A 15,487-nucleotide genomic window follows, 5' to 3' on the forward strand; every position below is an offset into this window, starting at 1 on the left:
GAGAGCGTTTCTATGGCTTGTTATTGCCATAGAAATCACTTAATAATGCTGTTTACTGCATCTGTACCAGAGGTCCTGACTGTAGGAATTTACTCAAGGAACAATATTTTTACAAGTCAAAATAACTATAATAATGAGCTTAAGTAAATTGTAAGAAGTGCTATCTGAACAATATTTAACTTATTATAATTCTCCCCAACCAATATAAGGAGTAGCTCAGTTTAAGCATGGGTCCGCGATGATCTGTTCCATAAGGAACAAAATATTAACACATGGCTTTGGCTGAAAAAGGTGCTGTTTGAAAGGGTATTACACTATTTTCCTTTAATACCACAAGAATTTAATGTGGCGCTCTCACTCAAATCTTTTTAATTATTTGGTATAACTGTTAAAAACTTCTTGTTCGGAGCATATTTCAACTTGTCAGAAAGGATCTACCATCAACTGTGCAGACAGAGGGAAAAGTGTTTAACTTCTCTTGAAGTATTATGGGTGAATGAATCTCATTTTTCTCTGCATATTTCTTCCTTCCTCAACCTTGGCTTCCCCTTGAGCAAGAGGCATTTTGAACATTGTAACAATTCCTAATATGAAAAAAACATATAGCAGGGGCTGGAATCAGGTAAAAGAAACACTTGTTCAGGACCACGAAGGAAATGGGACCTTGCAAGAGTATACTTATTGTAGAAACCCTGGACCAGCTGTCCAGTTCAGATCTGCATAACTGTCGTGACATTAATAGAATTAAGTATCTAGGTAAACAAAACATTTATTTTGCTCTTCTTCTAACAGAACTGTTAGAACAGAACTGTTAGAAGAAACAGAAAGGCACTAGACTAAAGATCTGTTCTAGTTTAAAAAACAAAATATTGGAGAAAAGCAGAGCAAGTAGGATAAAAGAGAGAACTAAATAAATAATGGGTTTATGTACTTGCAGAATATCACAATAAGCTAATTTTAACAAAAATTGTATCACCTCTGTTCAGCTATATTCTCTAGATGCCAAATCTTGTTGGTGTTAGCATTCAAATAATAATAATGAAAACCCACACAGGGAAAAGAACAAGAAATGCAGATACAGTTGTAAGACCAAGTGCTCAAAAAACTGGGAAATGGCACAGTTAATACTACCAATCCCAGTCTCATTACCAGCTCCAGATTCCCACTGGTTTACACTGGTCCTCCCCTCTTCCTCCTCTCTCAGCTCCCCAGCCCCAGTCTGCCCTTGCCAGAGTCAGCAGCCCCCTCTCACTCCCACAGACTTCTGTCTCACCATCTACTCCTAGGGACACTTTCTCCACCTCTATCTCCAGTCTCTGCCACAGAATTCTTGTCCCCATTTAGTGGTTTTCCTCCTGAAATTACCTTTAGTCCACTTTGTAAGTCATCTGTTTTTCCCTCCTGGGGTCAGCAGGATGTGGAAGACATGTCAAGAACACAAAGTACACAGTCTTTCTTTTGTAATCCTGTACTGCCTTGGTCCAGAGCAGTTACAGGGAAAATCCTCTTGTGACTATGAGTACCCAGGAAAAAACTAATTAATAATTCCTTAGGAAATGTCCCTATATTGTGGTTATGCACAGGAGCTTCAACAAGGTCAGTAGAACCACAGATGTAAGCAACTGAATGCTAACAATTCTCTCCCAAGCCTATGTGAACTGTGATTTTTGTTCAGAGGCTTATAATGCAGCCAACTCTGTGCCAGTTTTCATAGTGACATGAAATGCACACCCCCAGAACGAAGGTGATGCACCACTTCAAACTAGTGTCTTAAGTGTTTTAACATGGACAAAACAAGACATTTTCCTCTGGACTCACCCTTCAAAATGGTTGAATTACTTTTTCCGAATTGTTATGGTTTTTTAAAATACTAGCCTGCAGCACAAATCCAGCAAGGAAAACTGTAGCGCAAACATCCAAGTCTCACTGGGATAGAAACTACAGGTTAAACAATCTCCAAGTAGGAAGTCTGAGGAAGTCTTGATGTAAGGCAGTGCTAGGACCTGGTTTTTACAAACAGTCCAGGTGACCTGTAACTGTTATCTATAATTAGCAACTAAATATATACTTTATGAAAGTACAAAAATGTCCTTTCATAGTACTTCTTACAGCACATTTTACCGTTGTCAATAAAATGCCAACTTCAGCCTCACTCAGCCCTGTAAAATGCTCGGTGATGTGTATCTGTGCAGTCACTGAAGGTCATTGCCTTCGCAGGGTGATGGGATTTCACACTCACACTACACAAACATAAATGGCTCAAAGAGGTAGGGCACTGTGTACAAGTATCTTTCCAGATATTTAAAAAGAACAAAGCTGTTGACTAAGCACTCTGTGCTCTCATTGAATTTCATAGGCACACTGAGACTTTAGCACTTCCAAAAAATAAACCTTTTATCTTCCACTGGGATGCATGTTGTCTAGTCATCTGATCTACCGTGAAGTGAATACAAGGAAGGTGCTAATGTTAGTGCTAGCAAATCAGAACGGTAATGTTTTACACTCACTTTTCAGTCAGTTTGTACAGATAAAAGGGGAGTGGAGCAACAGAAAATAAGGCTAAGAGAATACTGAATAAGGCTAAGAGAATACGGGAATCATGTCAAGATGCCTTCTTGCATATCTATTTTTACTGCATTTTTCCTGTCTTGCAGAAAACTATTATTGAAAAAGGCAGTAACATTGAGCACTTGATACATTTTTCTGCTACAAAGTTTGCCATAACCATATATCTTTGTGAACTTAACCTACAGCAGTAACACAAAGTATTGCCATTTTCCTAGATGCTTTTTCTCATCTTAGAAAGGTGCCATAACAGATTCTTATTTGCTCAAGCTTACTGCTTAGAGAAGTCATCTTTTCCCAGAGCCCAAGGCTGAAAAGCCGCTTATCTCACAGGGTCTCTGTACACCCGTAGTCAGCCTCTGTAGTAATGAGGACACAGGCATAGCAGCTCAGCACAGACTCATCACGTGAATATTTACCCAGGGTCTCAGCAGTCAGCATTCTCTGCAGCTGCAGCGCTATCAGTACTTTAACTACCACCCTCAAAATCAGTTCTCATCTGTCAAGATGAGCTGCAGTCACACTTCGGACCGCAGTGCAGCCCTACCTTTAGAGAAGATATGTGGTTTCAATTTTAGGAAAATAGGAATTCCAAGAGGTCCTCACTAGCTCTGTCACCTCTCAAGCTGTCACATGCATCACCCTTTAAAATTTGGATTTTTGCCTATGATGTTGCCAGTGTTGCTTGGAAGTCATACTATTATTTACTGCTTAGTGCAAATGTAGTCCATTAGATGGCTGAGTTACCTAACAGCTCGTTGTCACTGTGGTGACAAAGAATGGCTGTCTTATTCCTCTTCTCCATGCTGCTCCCAGCAGTGTGACTGTGCTCTTTTGTGACAGTTCTGGTAACAGTGCAAAATGCCAGAGTAATTCTTCAGCTTACTAAGGTGAAAGAAAAGTGGTCATTAGTTGTAATGGTTTAGTTTTGTACCAGTGTAGTGACCTACACTGGCTCACTAAAAGTCAGGTAAATATTGCATTTGGTCCAGGGGAACGGGGCTTTCATTCAAGATGGCAATGAGCTGCTGGCTCACCACAGCTCGCCTTACTGAACCACGCTTCAAGACGAAACCTTGTGCTCTCTGTTTGCTCACTGTTTAAAGTGAGACACTAACACTTGGTGTCTTCTCAGCTTTTAACGAGGACTTTAAATTGGCTCAGCCACTCTATTGGCCTTAGTTTCCACAATAATTTTATACTTTTACAATGAAATTCCTGGTTTTGAATGGAATTGTCTTTTCTTGCAGTACTGCGTACACAAAACAAATAGCAGAAAACCTGCTGCAGCTAGCCTTAGTCATACTGAATTACATCTGTGAAGGTTTCAACTACTGACCAGCCTTGGCTTTTGTAAAGGATCATAGTGTTTGATATGAGGCAATGGATTATGTATGTCTGAAAACAAGGAACTTTCAGCCTCATAAATGTATTTTCTACACTGAAGAGACAATAGCAGTCTTTTAAATTGTTCTTGGATGATTAGTCTGAAGTTCAAACCTAATTCTGGTGGCCTTCATCAGTCAAAACCTTTCAAGAACAAATTCAAGTCATTCTGCTCATCAATATGCTAGCTTAAAAAAATGCTTTTTGGTGTAATTTTCTTTTTAAAAGTGTATTAAAATTGCAGGATGAAAACCGAACAGGAAGATTTTCAAAGGAACTCAGCTTTTAGAAACTCTCACTGTGAACAGATTTTCAGAACAGAGCTTAGAAAAATTTTTAAATCCAAACTATAATATTCAGAAGAAATGTTAAAATTCTTAAAAATTAGAAAATCTGATGAAAAATACTGCTTGCAGTCACTTCTTAAATAAGGTATCATGTAGTATCTAGACATCCCGCATAGTGCATCACAAGCCAAGCCTTTCCTTGTTATTATAGATGTGTATAAAAATGGCCTATAAATATGCATAGCAGTAAATAGTCATGGAGATTTGTGATGAAAACTTTTATTCGATTCTTATTTAAATTATGTAACTAATGTCCATATATTTCCATTTTCCAAGTAAACAGATTATATAACTATGGCCCTAAAAGATATTCATAATCTAAATGTTCAGAAAGGCTGAAAGTATAAACACTGGAACTATTTCTTAAAGAATGTTTCTCTAGAATACCACTGATCTAAGCACATTTCCATAAGAATTGCTATCTTCAATCTGGTCTAAACTTCAGTGTGTGACACAGGTATTTTTTATCTACATATTCATTCAGTTCATCTGTCTTTACACATCTCAAAGGAATATCTTAACATAGAGAATATAGAGAATACTGCTGCATGAATACAGGCTATCAAGTTCACTTTTCTGTTGAAACAGGTGAGGCATAAACCAGAACCTGCATTACCACACACCCTTCTTTCACAATCTACATCTCTATGCTCATAAATGCTACTCAAACTTTCCTTTACAACAAGTTACTTAATCAATGAGGTGAAATGGAGAAATCGGATATGTGTGACTTCCCACAGTACATGTGACAATTTAGCAAGTTAAATATTGACTGAAATAAACAGTTTTAAAAGTCTCTTCAAGTCTGAAAGCCTGTAAGTGCTGCAGCATGATCAATCAAATCATTGCCTAAATTACACAGCTTCAAAAAAAAGGGAAGGAAAAAAACCAATGTACAAGAAAAATTAAAAATTCAGTAATGGGAAAAAGCAACACTGAATAATGTAAGATTTTGATAGGTTATACAAAGCGGGAGCAGGCTGCTGTGTAAGTAATGGCAATCTTGCCATGAGGAACTCAGTCAAATTTTTATGTGATCTCTCTTCGTTTTTCTCTCTTTCTTTTATCCTGTAATGGTTCTTTTAACATGTAACAATGCCCAACTATAATCATCTGGTAGTTAGGACAAAAGACTGTAGACTTGCTTTGCCCTCAGCACATGTTCTAAGATGTTCTAAGATATAAATATTTTAACAGTAGAACATGATACATTTTATAGAAAATATTCTCAGAAATAAATTATAAATCATATTTTTCAAATGCTTTCACATTTCAAAGCCATGTAGAGAACTTTATAACTAAAAAAGTGATGATTTATAGCCAAGAAAAAACAATGCTGGGCTAAACATTATTCTTGTTTTCTCTGTGCAATAGTCTTTAACCTTTCCATGACAGATAGGACTAGTTCAGTAGAAAAGGTGAAAATGTTAGCATATATGTTAGCTATACGGCAGCCTCTGAACAGCTGTGGTTGAAATTACAGCCAGACCCATTAAAGGACACAGAAATTGGTGCCACTTTACCTAGATTATTCATGCCAAATATTTCTGGTGCCTAGATTCTGAATGGATGAGTCTTGGATGGGGAGAGAACTGGGAAAAGATGGAAAGGATATGCTTTCCTCTGGCAAACATATGCTTCCAGCTCTCACCTTTGACAATATTCAGTTTAATCTCAAGCAGCTTCTGTGACTAACTCCAGGTCTTGGATGGGGGAAGCTTGGGGCAATAGAGCTAAATGACAGAGCATCCTAGGAACCCAGTTTTCAGGTGAATGACATATATACAGCCCATTCTGCTTATTCCCCCTCCACTCCTATTTCTCTACTTTTTCCCTTCTGATTATCCTATTTTCAATGAAATACATGTAAAAATAACAGCAGAACAAGAAATATGCTTACGTTTTTAAAGAATTTTTTTTTAAAAAACATACTGTATTATTGATAGAATACTCCCAACTAAATAATTCTTTTTTAGTTAATTAAGTAAAATTACTTGACAATGGCCCTTTTAGTTTCTGCTAGTTAATTGGGGAAGTAGAAAAATTACCTGCAAAATCAGTTTAAATATGTCATAGGAAAGCACTAAAATAATTTAAAACACTGATTCTAATCCAGTCATTAGGTCTGTGACAGATAGGTTTGAGTGTTTTGTTTTACTAGAAGAATAATGACTTCATCAAAATATGAAGAAAATTATAATTTGAAAAATACATGCTCTGTGTATTCTGGAGACATTACATGTCATTTTTTTTACTGTCATTATTTCTGTTTGCTGGGATTCCTCTGAGAAAAGACTACAAATATCACAGTATGTAGCTAAATATTCTGAAAACTTTAGAGAAAAAATTGATGATGGCTTTTTATTCTATCATGCATTGTAAAGAACTGAAACGTTTTACACAGAATCCAGCAGGTCTTCATTTTGGCTTATGTCTCCCAAATCTGTATGAATTAATAGCACTTATTTCTGATGCAAGTCTCAGATCATAAGTCCCAAGTTTCTAACTTAGTTAAACTGAAATTTTGATTAGAAATAAGTGGACCAGGTTGGATAAGAAGAACTACCTCCATAGGAAGCCTTGCATTTCTTAGGATGAAACCCTTTCTAGGCATGTTTGGACAGTAATTTCTTTCATTGCTATTTACAGTAAAACATTAATGAATATTTATTGAGTTTATGCAGTAAATATTCTAGCTGCCAAGATATGAAAGGATAATGGGAAATTATTTTTAGTCTATAACATAAATTTCTTTTGCATTCTATTTAAATCTGAAAAAGATTTTAAAAGTGCTCAGAGAAAGCAATAATGCTTTTTATGATACTTTTAAGATTGGTCACCCAGACAATTCAATGGCTTACAGTTTCAGAATAGAAAATTTTGACAATTTCCAGGGCAAAATACATCTTGTAATTAGTGTTAAAAATATAAAGTTAAACTGAAGATAAGTTCCAATGATAAAAATTTTCCCTAAGTTAAAAATATTTAAAATCATGTTGTCCTATTAATAATCAACTTAATCTCATCTGGAACCATAAATAACTACAACTAATGCACTAAAATACTTTAATAATAACTCATAGTTCCTCCATTGCATCATATCAGGAGAGAATTAATCTGGTGGCTGCACAACATGTCTGCTATAGCTGTAGTTCCAGAAAAGTCCCAGAGTAAAAGGAAACATTATTAAAGATTACAGTTTTAATGGTTTGTGTACATTTGCATATAAAAGGTTCAGGTTGTAATTCAGTCAAGGTTTTAATCAATAAAATTAAGTATTAGACTTTTTTGTTGAAATCAAAGTGCTATGAAATTATTCATGTTCATTTACTTATCAGAAAATATTCTGTCTTCTCTATCATATGCAAATATTTCTTTTTCCTTACTTCAGCAAATTCCTATCTATCCTTAGATTCTGATAAGGCATAATCAGTTACACACCATTTTTTCAGCATGCATTATAATATCTAAGAAGACATTCAATGTAATTTTATCAAGAAACTTCAAATATTAATATTTACCATCTTTTTGCCTAATTAGTGTTACCCCACAAAAGTTTCCTGGCTTGATGCAGTGTGTACCTGCCTGAATGCTTCTGCCAGCAGACTGACAGGAGTGATATAAGGATGTGAATATGCAGCCAAGAATTGGGAGAAGGCAGAGCTTTTTTTGCGAGTGATATTATTGGCTTATGCCAAATTTAAGTGACTGCAAATTTAAAATATTATACAGTAGATTCCTCTAAATGCTTTGGAAGATCACATCCCTTCCCCTTATCTTCTAAGGAACATAGAAGCATCTAAGTAGGAGAAGGTTTGGCAAAAATATAAAAAGGCATTCTTTACTATTAGAAATCTCTGCAAATTTAAACACTCTAGTTCTGTTATCATCTATTCATCTATGAAAAATATTTTTGTAGGAAAATTCTACCATAACCAATACTAATGTTTTAAAGTAGTAAGATATTTCTCATTCAGTGTTGTAGGAAGTACTTTAAAAGCAGTGATTTTTTTATTGCTTAAACATAAAGAGAAAAGCGTAATATTTCTTATCTCTCAATATTTCTTATCTTTGCTCTAAAAATAGAGGCAGTTCATAGGAGAAAGCTGAAAAAAAAAAAAAAAAAGAAAAATAGACTTCTGAATTTCCAGTCAAACTACACATTAAAACCACATTTAACTTACATAAGATCTAGAGGTCTCTATGGAAAAAAATATTTCTTTATAAATGCAAAACACAACCTCTTACACTGCAATATTAAGTGAAATAATAAGAAGAAATTTTGTGACTCCCTCAAATCTGGCTTTTAATAAAACATGTCAAACATTTCAGTATTTTAAATAATCAATTATTCTTCTTATGACCATTCAAAACTTCATACTTTGAATTCCAAGATATCTCCATACTGAAACTGGGTGGAATTTTAAAACCTCTTGTGTTCAAGTCAAGTGCTGCAGCTCAGTCCTGAAATTTTGCCTTCTAGTATAATTTGTTCCAGAGAAGTTAGACTTTCAGGAACTCTCTAACCTGAATGAAGCAAATTTTAGAAACAATGACCTCATTCTGATCTAATTTAGCTCAGTGTAACTTTGAAGCCAAAGTTGTTGAAGATGTATGAAACTGGCACAAGTAGGATTGAAATCAGGGCCCTTATCTCTCAGAATTTAAAAGTGAGAGCTCTGTGACGGTATCCCACTTGCTTGGCATCTCTGCTCATGTAAGACATGCACTGTTCTTGCAGTAGCACTCAGAAAGTGTGCTTTCTGCTCCTCACATCAGGAGCTACCATACATTTTTAACTTGTGATGAGTATATTGTTTCCAAATAGACTTTATTCTCTGTCAAAAACTAAACTGTATTTCTACCAGATTGGTTTCAATATTGCAATAAACAAGTAGGTCCTGCAAGCTGTTCCAGACATGAGGACCTTTTTAAGTGCTATAATGAAAAATTGCAGTTATTCATATGTTTATAAATGACCATAACACAGCCAAGGCAAGGTTATATATCCATGATTTCAATGCACTTAGTGACAAAGAACAGCATATTATCCCCTTGTCCTGCATACACACATTTCTGCTCACACACCTGCGCTCTGTAGCTTTCAATCAACAACACAGGGACTTCGAAGTATATAAGATCACTGGAGCCTATCTATGCATATGTTACATTGAGGGTGTTGGTCGACAGTCAACTGAACATGAGCCGGCAGTGTGCCCAGGTGGCCCAGGAGGCCAACGGCATCCTGGCTTGTATCAGAACTAGTGTGGCCAGCAGGAGGAGGGAGGTGATCATGCCCCTGTACTCGGCCCTGGTGAGGCCGCACCTTGAATCCTGGGTTCAGTTTTGGGCCCCTCACTACAAGAAGGACATTGAGGTGCTGGAGCGTGTCCAGAGAAAGGCAACGAAGCTGGTGAAGGGTCTAGAGCACAAGTCCTATGAGGAGCGGCTGAGGGAACTGGGGCTGTTTAGCCTGGAGAAGAGGAGGCTGAGGGGAGACCTTATCTCTCTCTACAACTACCTGAAAGGAGGTTGTAGCGAGGTGGGGGTTGGTCTCTTCTCCCAAGTAACAAGCGATAGGATGAGAGGAAACAGCTTCAAGTTGCACCAGGGGAGGTTTAGATTGGATGTGAGGAAAAATTTCTTCACTGAAAGGGTTGCCAAACATTGGAACAGGCTGCCCAGGGAAGTGGTTGAGTCACGACCCCTGGAGGTATTTAAAAGACGTGTAGACGTGGGCACTTAGGGACACGGTTTGGTGGTGAACTTGGCAGTGTTAGGTTTATGGTTGGACTCATTGATCTTAAAGGTCTTTTCCAACCCAGCTGATTATATGATTCTATGATTCTACACATATGAGTTTATCTGATAATAAAAATGGGCAGCCCTCTAGCTATCATGTTTTAATAAAAGAACAGAGAAAACGCACACTCAACTTAAGAACTGCACCTGTGACAAAACACAGACACATTTGCCTTTCCCACCACAGATTCCACCCACACCAGATGTCAGCCACCGTCTGTGCAAACAGATACCTCTCGCAGGGTGCTCTGGAAGGTGACTGGGAGCACGGTATGCTCGTATGCCTGAACTGTTTACCACCATTGGAAAATCTACTATGTCCTACTTAATATTTAGAGCAAATTCGAGCGGTATTTAGAGCTATCACGTGCCTAGATTTTCTTGAATGAATTCTCTTTTTACATGTAGAGATTGTCTCTTGCTGGAACTCTGGAGTTTGAGAGATCTGTGAAGAATTGTAGGACATCCAGGACCCTCAAATGTTTGGGGAAGGAGCAGAAGGAACCCCAGCTCCAGCACCATTGTCGTTCTGAGCAGGGGTACGACAGTCCCAGGGACTGCTGGCTTTCCCGAGCGTGGCTGTGGCAAGTCTCTTCAGACTGGCACTTTGGCGGACTGCAGGTGTGACAGTATTACCACAAGAATATATGGGCAGTGGTACTGTTTTGTTTTCTAACTCTACCTGGAAAGCCTGTAGCCACACAGAACAAGCCTGTAGTACTCTGCTTCACATCTGCTTCATGCTGCCTGACAAATTATGGGAGCCCTTTCAAACCTGCCCTAAGGCCTATTCCTTACAATTGCACTGACAAACATCTAACTGAAAATGTAAATAAAAAATATTTTAATATTCCCTCACAATAGAAGACGCTTAAATTGGACAAGCAATGGAGGCAGCTTGGCCTAACTTGAACACCACAGAAAACATAGCTTCATTTGGAGCTTTGTAGGTGACATGGTTCAATATTCACTTTACTGTAATTAACACCACAACCGTTCTTACTTTATAAATCATGTTTCTCAGAGCCTTAAAACTGAACCAAGTAAACTGAGATGGTTTTGAGAAAGAATTGGTGAATTGAACAATCTAGAACATTTAAAAATAAGTCATTATGATCTTTATGTTTACTGATTGAGGATCCATTTTACTGCCATTTAAAATTTATGATTTCATAAAAGCACTGGCATTTCAAGAATTGTTTTTCTCTAACATTTTAAGCAATTTTGTTATTTCAGTATTAGGGAAAATAGAAATATACTTAATATTTTGGTCCAAAACATATGGTCACCTTCTTTTTTTTTTCCTCTGCAAAGTGTATTTCCTAACACAGACAGCAAATCCTGCCATGGAGATACAGCCTTGGACTGTCTGCTACCCTGATCTCCAGGACTGGCAACAAGTGTGCAAATGGTGACACTGTCTTTGCAGTTTCAGAAGCCTGGTATTCACAGCAAGAGTAAAGAAAGGTCCCTTAGATAACTTGGAAAAAATCTTGGAGCTTCAAATAATTTTGAATAGCACAATAAGTAAGAATTTTTCATCCTATGCACAGAAAAAGGCAGAGGCCATCTGGTAAATTAGTATTCAGTTATGTCACCAAGGACAGTTTTAACATGTATGAAGACCTGCACAAAATCCAATCTGCAAAATATGTCTAATTCTGGCACAACCTAAGTTTCGAGTAAACAGATTTATAATCTCAGTTATGTCCATTTAACATTGTTGTCATGCATTGTTTCCTGACCTTTTAAAGAATGAACTGGTCTGTCACACCATTGGCTCTGCACCATAGTCCTGCGCTTCTCACCTCACCAAACCCCCTCCCAGCACTTCAGGTCAATGCTGCCAGGCCTACGTTCCTTGCTCAGGGAGTCCCAGTCCCTCTTTGCCAAAGCTCCCAAGCCCAGCTCAGCCCTCCTCTCTATGAATACCCTTTTCCCAGCCACTCACCATCTTTCCCAAACTGCCGCTTCTGCTTCTCAGCCAATTTCAGAATCCTCTAACCTACTGCTCAGGAAGCTCCAGTTCTCACCTCCCCAGTTATCAGATCTGTTTCCTTCACTTTATCTGTTCTGCCCAAACTACAGGTCACAGGTTTAGCCTACTTGATCTACCAGCTTTCCTCTCCCCTCTTCTTCTTCAGCCTCAGTTTCCATCTCAATCCACTGGTTTCCAACCACTCAATGGCATTTTGTTTTGCAGTTCCTACACTTCTTCCCCTTGTCTGCTCATCCTCCTGAAGCCTCCTGATTCCCAGTCCAATATGCCAGTCCTCAGCCTAGTTTATGACCCAAATTGCCTGGTCCAAATATAGTTGCATTACAAAAACTATGCAGTATCTTAAGAATCTAGCTCTTCTCTTCTGCAGTTGAATCTCCATCTACAATGCTTCTTCACCATGCCTGTGTTTCTCATGGCTGTCTACTGGATGCCTGAGTGTTGTCTGGCTGTTCATCAGCTTTCTCTGCTCACAGTTTCCCTTATCCCCCATAGAGAGGAGGCAGGAGCACCTCAAGGTAATGGTTTCTCTGGCCATTACCAGAAAAATGCGGAAAAATAATTTTGCCTTGTCCCCTCCCTGAAAACAATCAGATTACATTTTTAAAAATTAAGGAAAAAATTACCTTAAAGCAGACAGCTACTGAAATGAGATCAGACCCAAATACTTAAAGTCACAGGCATTCAGTAATAATGGACACTCTTCCCAGAGTTCTTAATCCAGCAGCTGGTCCATGTCTCTGTTGGACTTGTAAAATGAAATGGCTATCTTCATTTTGTATGCATATATATGTTCCAACCATATATATGTAACAATCCTTTTCATTTTGGAGATAAGGCAAACTTTCAGCCCTTTTAGGAACATATGACTACAATTTTTCATACATTTTCAGATAATCCATGATTTTCAGACTAGTTTCTTAAAACCAATGTCAGGGCCTTGTAAAATCTCAGATGTAATTCAGCGAACAGCTGTTCCTGCAGCTCAGGCCCAGGCTGCTCTTCACAGATGAGCAGTTGTTAGTATTTATTTGCAGAATCTGTGAAAAGATATGTGTACTCCATAGAGAAAGAGATGGAGAACAAATTATTCTCCTCTTTTGGAGAACTCATTATTACTGCATCCAAATTCTCACTCTAATATTGTCACCTTTCATCACTCCAAGGCCAAATGTTTTATATTTAGCATTATATCTTTGGTCAAACAGATTTTGGATGTGGCTGAAGGACAGCTGAGAAATCCTCAGGTCTGGGGAGCTTTTGAAGGGCAGGAAGTGAGTAATTTGGGGGGAGTAGAAACCCATTTTTGTAGGAGGTGTTTAAAATAATTAATTGTATTTTATCAGTCAAGGAAATAATGTATTGCAATATAAGGAAGACTGATGGGAGTTTATGTGCTGGATTCCTTTTGGTGGTATTCATGAAGAAATCACTTGCTTATAGGGACTCTAAGTGCAGGCTTGTTTACATGGTAAAACAGATTCATGAAAATAAAAAGAATGAGGCAGGACTTTGTGGGTCTACCTATAGTAGCTGTGAAGGCTGGATCCAGGTGGTGAGACGCCCTCTTCCTCTTCACCCTAGCAGATCTCTTGTCTCCTCCCCCATGCCTAGCAGAAGCCAAATCTTCCCAAACCCACTCAGACAAATACTTTTCTGGAGCTTCCGCTCCAGGGGTTAAAGAGTGGGGGAGAAGTATGAATGGGGCTGAGGATATCACCTGATAACATGACCAGGGCTGCTGAGGCTGGCACCAGCTGGCTCTGGCTCCAGGTGCAGGTGTTACTGCTGGGATGGCTGCCTGTTCCATGCGTGGTCACTGCCTCCCAGCCCATCAGCAGGGGCAGAAACAGGACCCTCCGGCTCAGGCTGGAAGCAGGCACAGTCAGAAACAATCAGACCTCTTCCCCCAGTTCAAGCAGTTGCTCTCTTCCTCTGTGAAAAACCAAGTCTGTTCTCCACATTGGTTCCAGCCACAGGCCACCACTGGGCCATGCTGACACAGCTACACTCTATACGTCATCAAAACTGCTTACCGTAATTGTCAAGATTAACAAAACATAAAACAGAGCATTTTTTTCCTGTAAAATTTTGCAAGCTTTTTTCATTAATTTATAAAATACATGCTCAATTTAGCTTCATTCACTACCTCAAAAATCAGCACAGACATGACATTATCATTATTATTAACTATAATTATCAATTATATTGATATATCAATTATCAATAATAATGTTTCCTTTGACAGTTAAAATACAGAATTATTTAAGTAAAAGCTATAATTTATGTCAGATTATGATGATGACAGAGAATCTAACATTGTTTGTATGGGATGTTTTAAACATATGTTTTGTATGTTATGTGTACAAAAAATATATTGTTTGTATACTATTCTGTATACTATGTTTCCTATGCTGAATTTCATTAAATAAACACTTTGCTACTACTTCCCGTATATTGATTTGGTCTATTTTCCTCGAGGTTGCTATTAAGAACAAAATTGTGAACACCCTGAAGTTGACAGGAGTTTTTCTATTCATCAGGAAGACTAAGGGAGTCAAGGTTTCATCACAGTTTTCTCATGTAAGTGCATGTAACTATCTGCTTTGACCTGGGTGAAATTTCCTTCCATTCTACACTATCTTGCTCCTTATTTATCAGACCATGAAAATTCAGAGTTATTTCACTAACCCTAATTAACTACTTGCTTCAGAACCAATTTGATAACAGTATTAATAAAAATATAGTAGCAAATTTTCTAATCCCAATCCACAACAGCAGATGACCATTCATGAGAATTAGTAAAGGTGCACTAGCATAAGAATAATAACTGAAAACAGGTTATAACTATTGTACTTCAGACCAACAACATACATGAAGGTAAGCAAACTAATATTATTAATTTGATTTAGTTTAAACTGACGGTCCCCAATGCTTTCATATTTAAGTCATACATTACCTTTGGATAGGTTGGGAATCATTTCAGTTAATCTTAGCTTTTATTTCTGACAGTGGAGTAACTAACTCCAACATCATGAATCCTAAAAAGCACTAAAACCGAAAAGCATCATAATCCCACAGCAAAAAGAAACCTCCATTGGTATAAACCGCATCAGTCATTTTAAATTTGTTTAAAAACTGGAATGGGTTAACTTTACACACACAGGTTTTTTTGCAGATCAGATGCTCTTTAACCTGCAGCCATCAGCATGAAACTGGCATAAGCTCTGTATCATGTGCTCTTGTTAATTCGACAGAAATGCGGTCATGTGCCCACGCTTGATCCAGATCAAATATGCACTCATTGTCATCCAGGAGTACGCAAATCTGGTATTAATGGACATGAAACCATGGCCTTATATGACAGCCCAGCTTTAGATACTTTGCA

General features: G+C 37.8%; 1 protein-coding gene across 1 annotated transcript in view; it reads right to left on the bottom strand.

Annotated features, from left to right (window-relative positions):
- The window catches only part of LOC104072245 (regulating synaptic membrane exocytosis protein 2-like), a 54,646-nt gene that overhangs the window by 34,406 nt on the left and 4,753 nt on the right, over window positions 1-15,487 (bottom strand). The gene's annotated exons all lie outside the window — the stretch shown is intronic.

Source organism: Fulmarus glacialis, unplaced genomic scaffold (assembly GCF_000690835.1).
Source record: "Fulmarus glacialis isolate BGI_N327 unplaced genomic scaffold, ASM69083v1 scaffold19203, whole genome shotgun sequence".
Classification (NCBI taxonomy): domain Eukaryota; kingdom Metazoa; phylum Chordata; class Aves; order Procellariiformes; family Procellariidae; genus Fulmarus; species Fulmarus glacialis.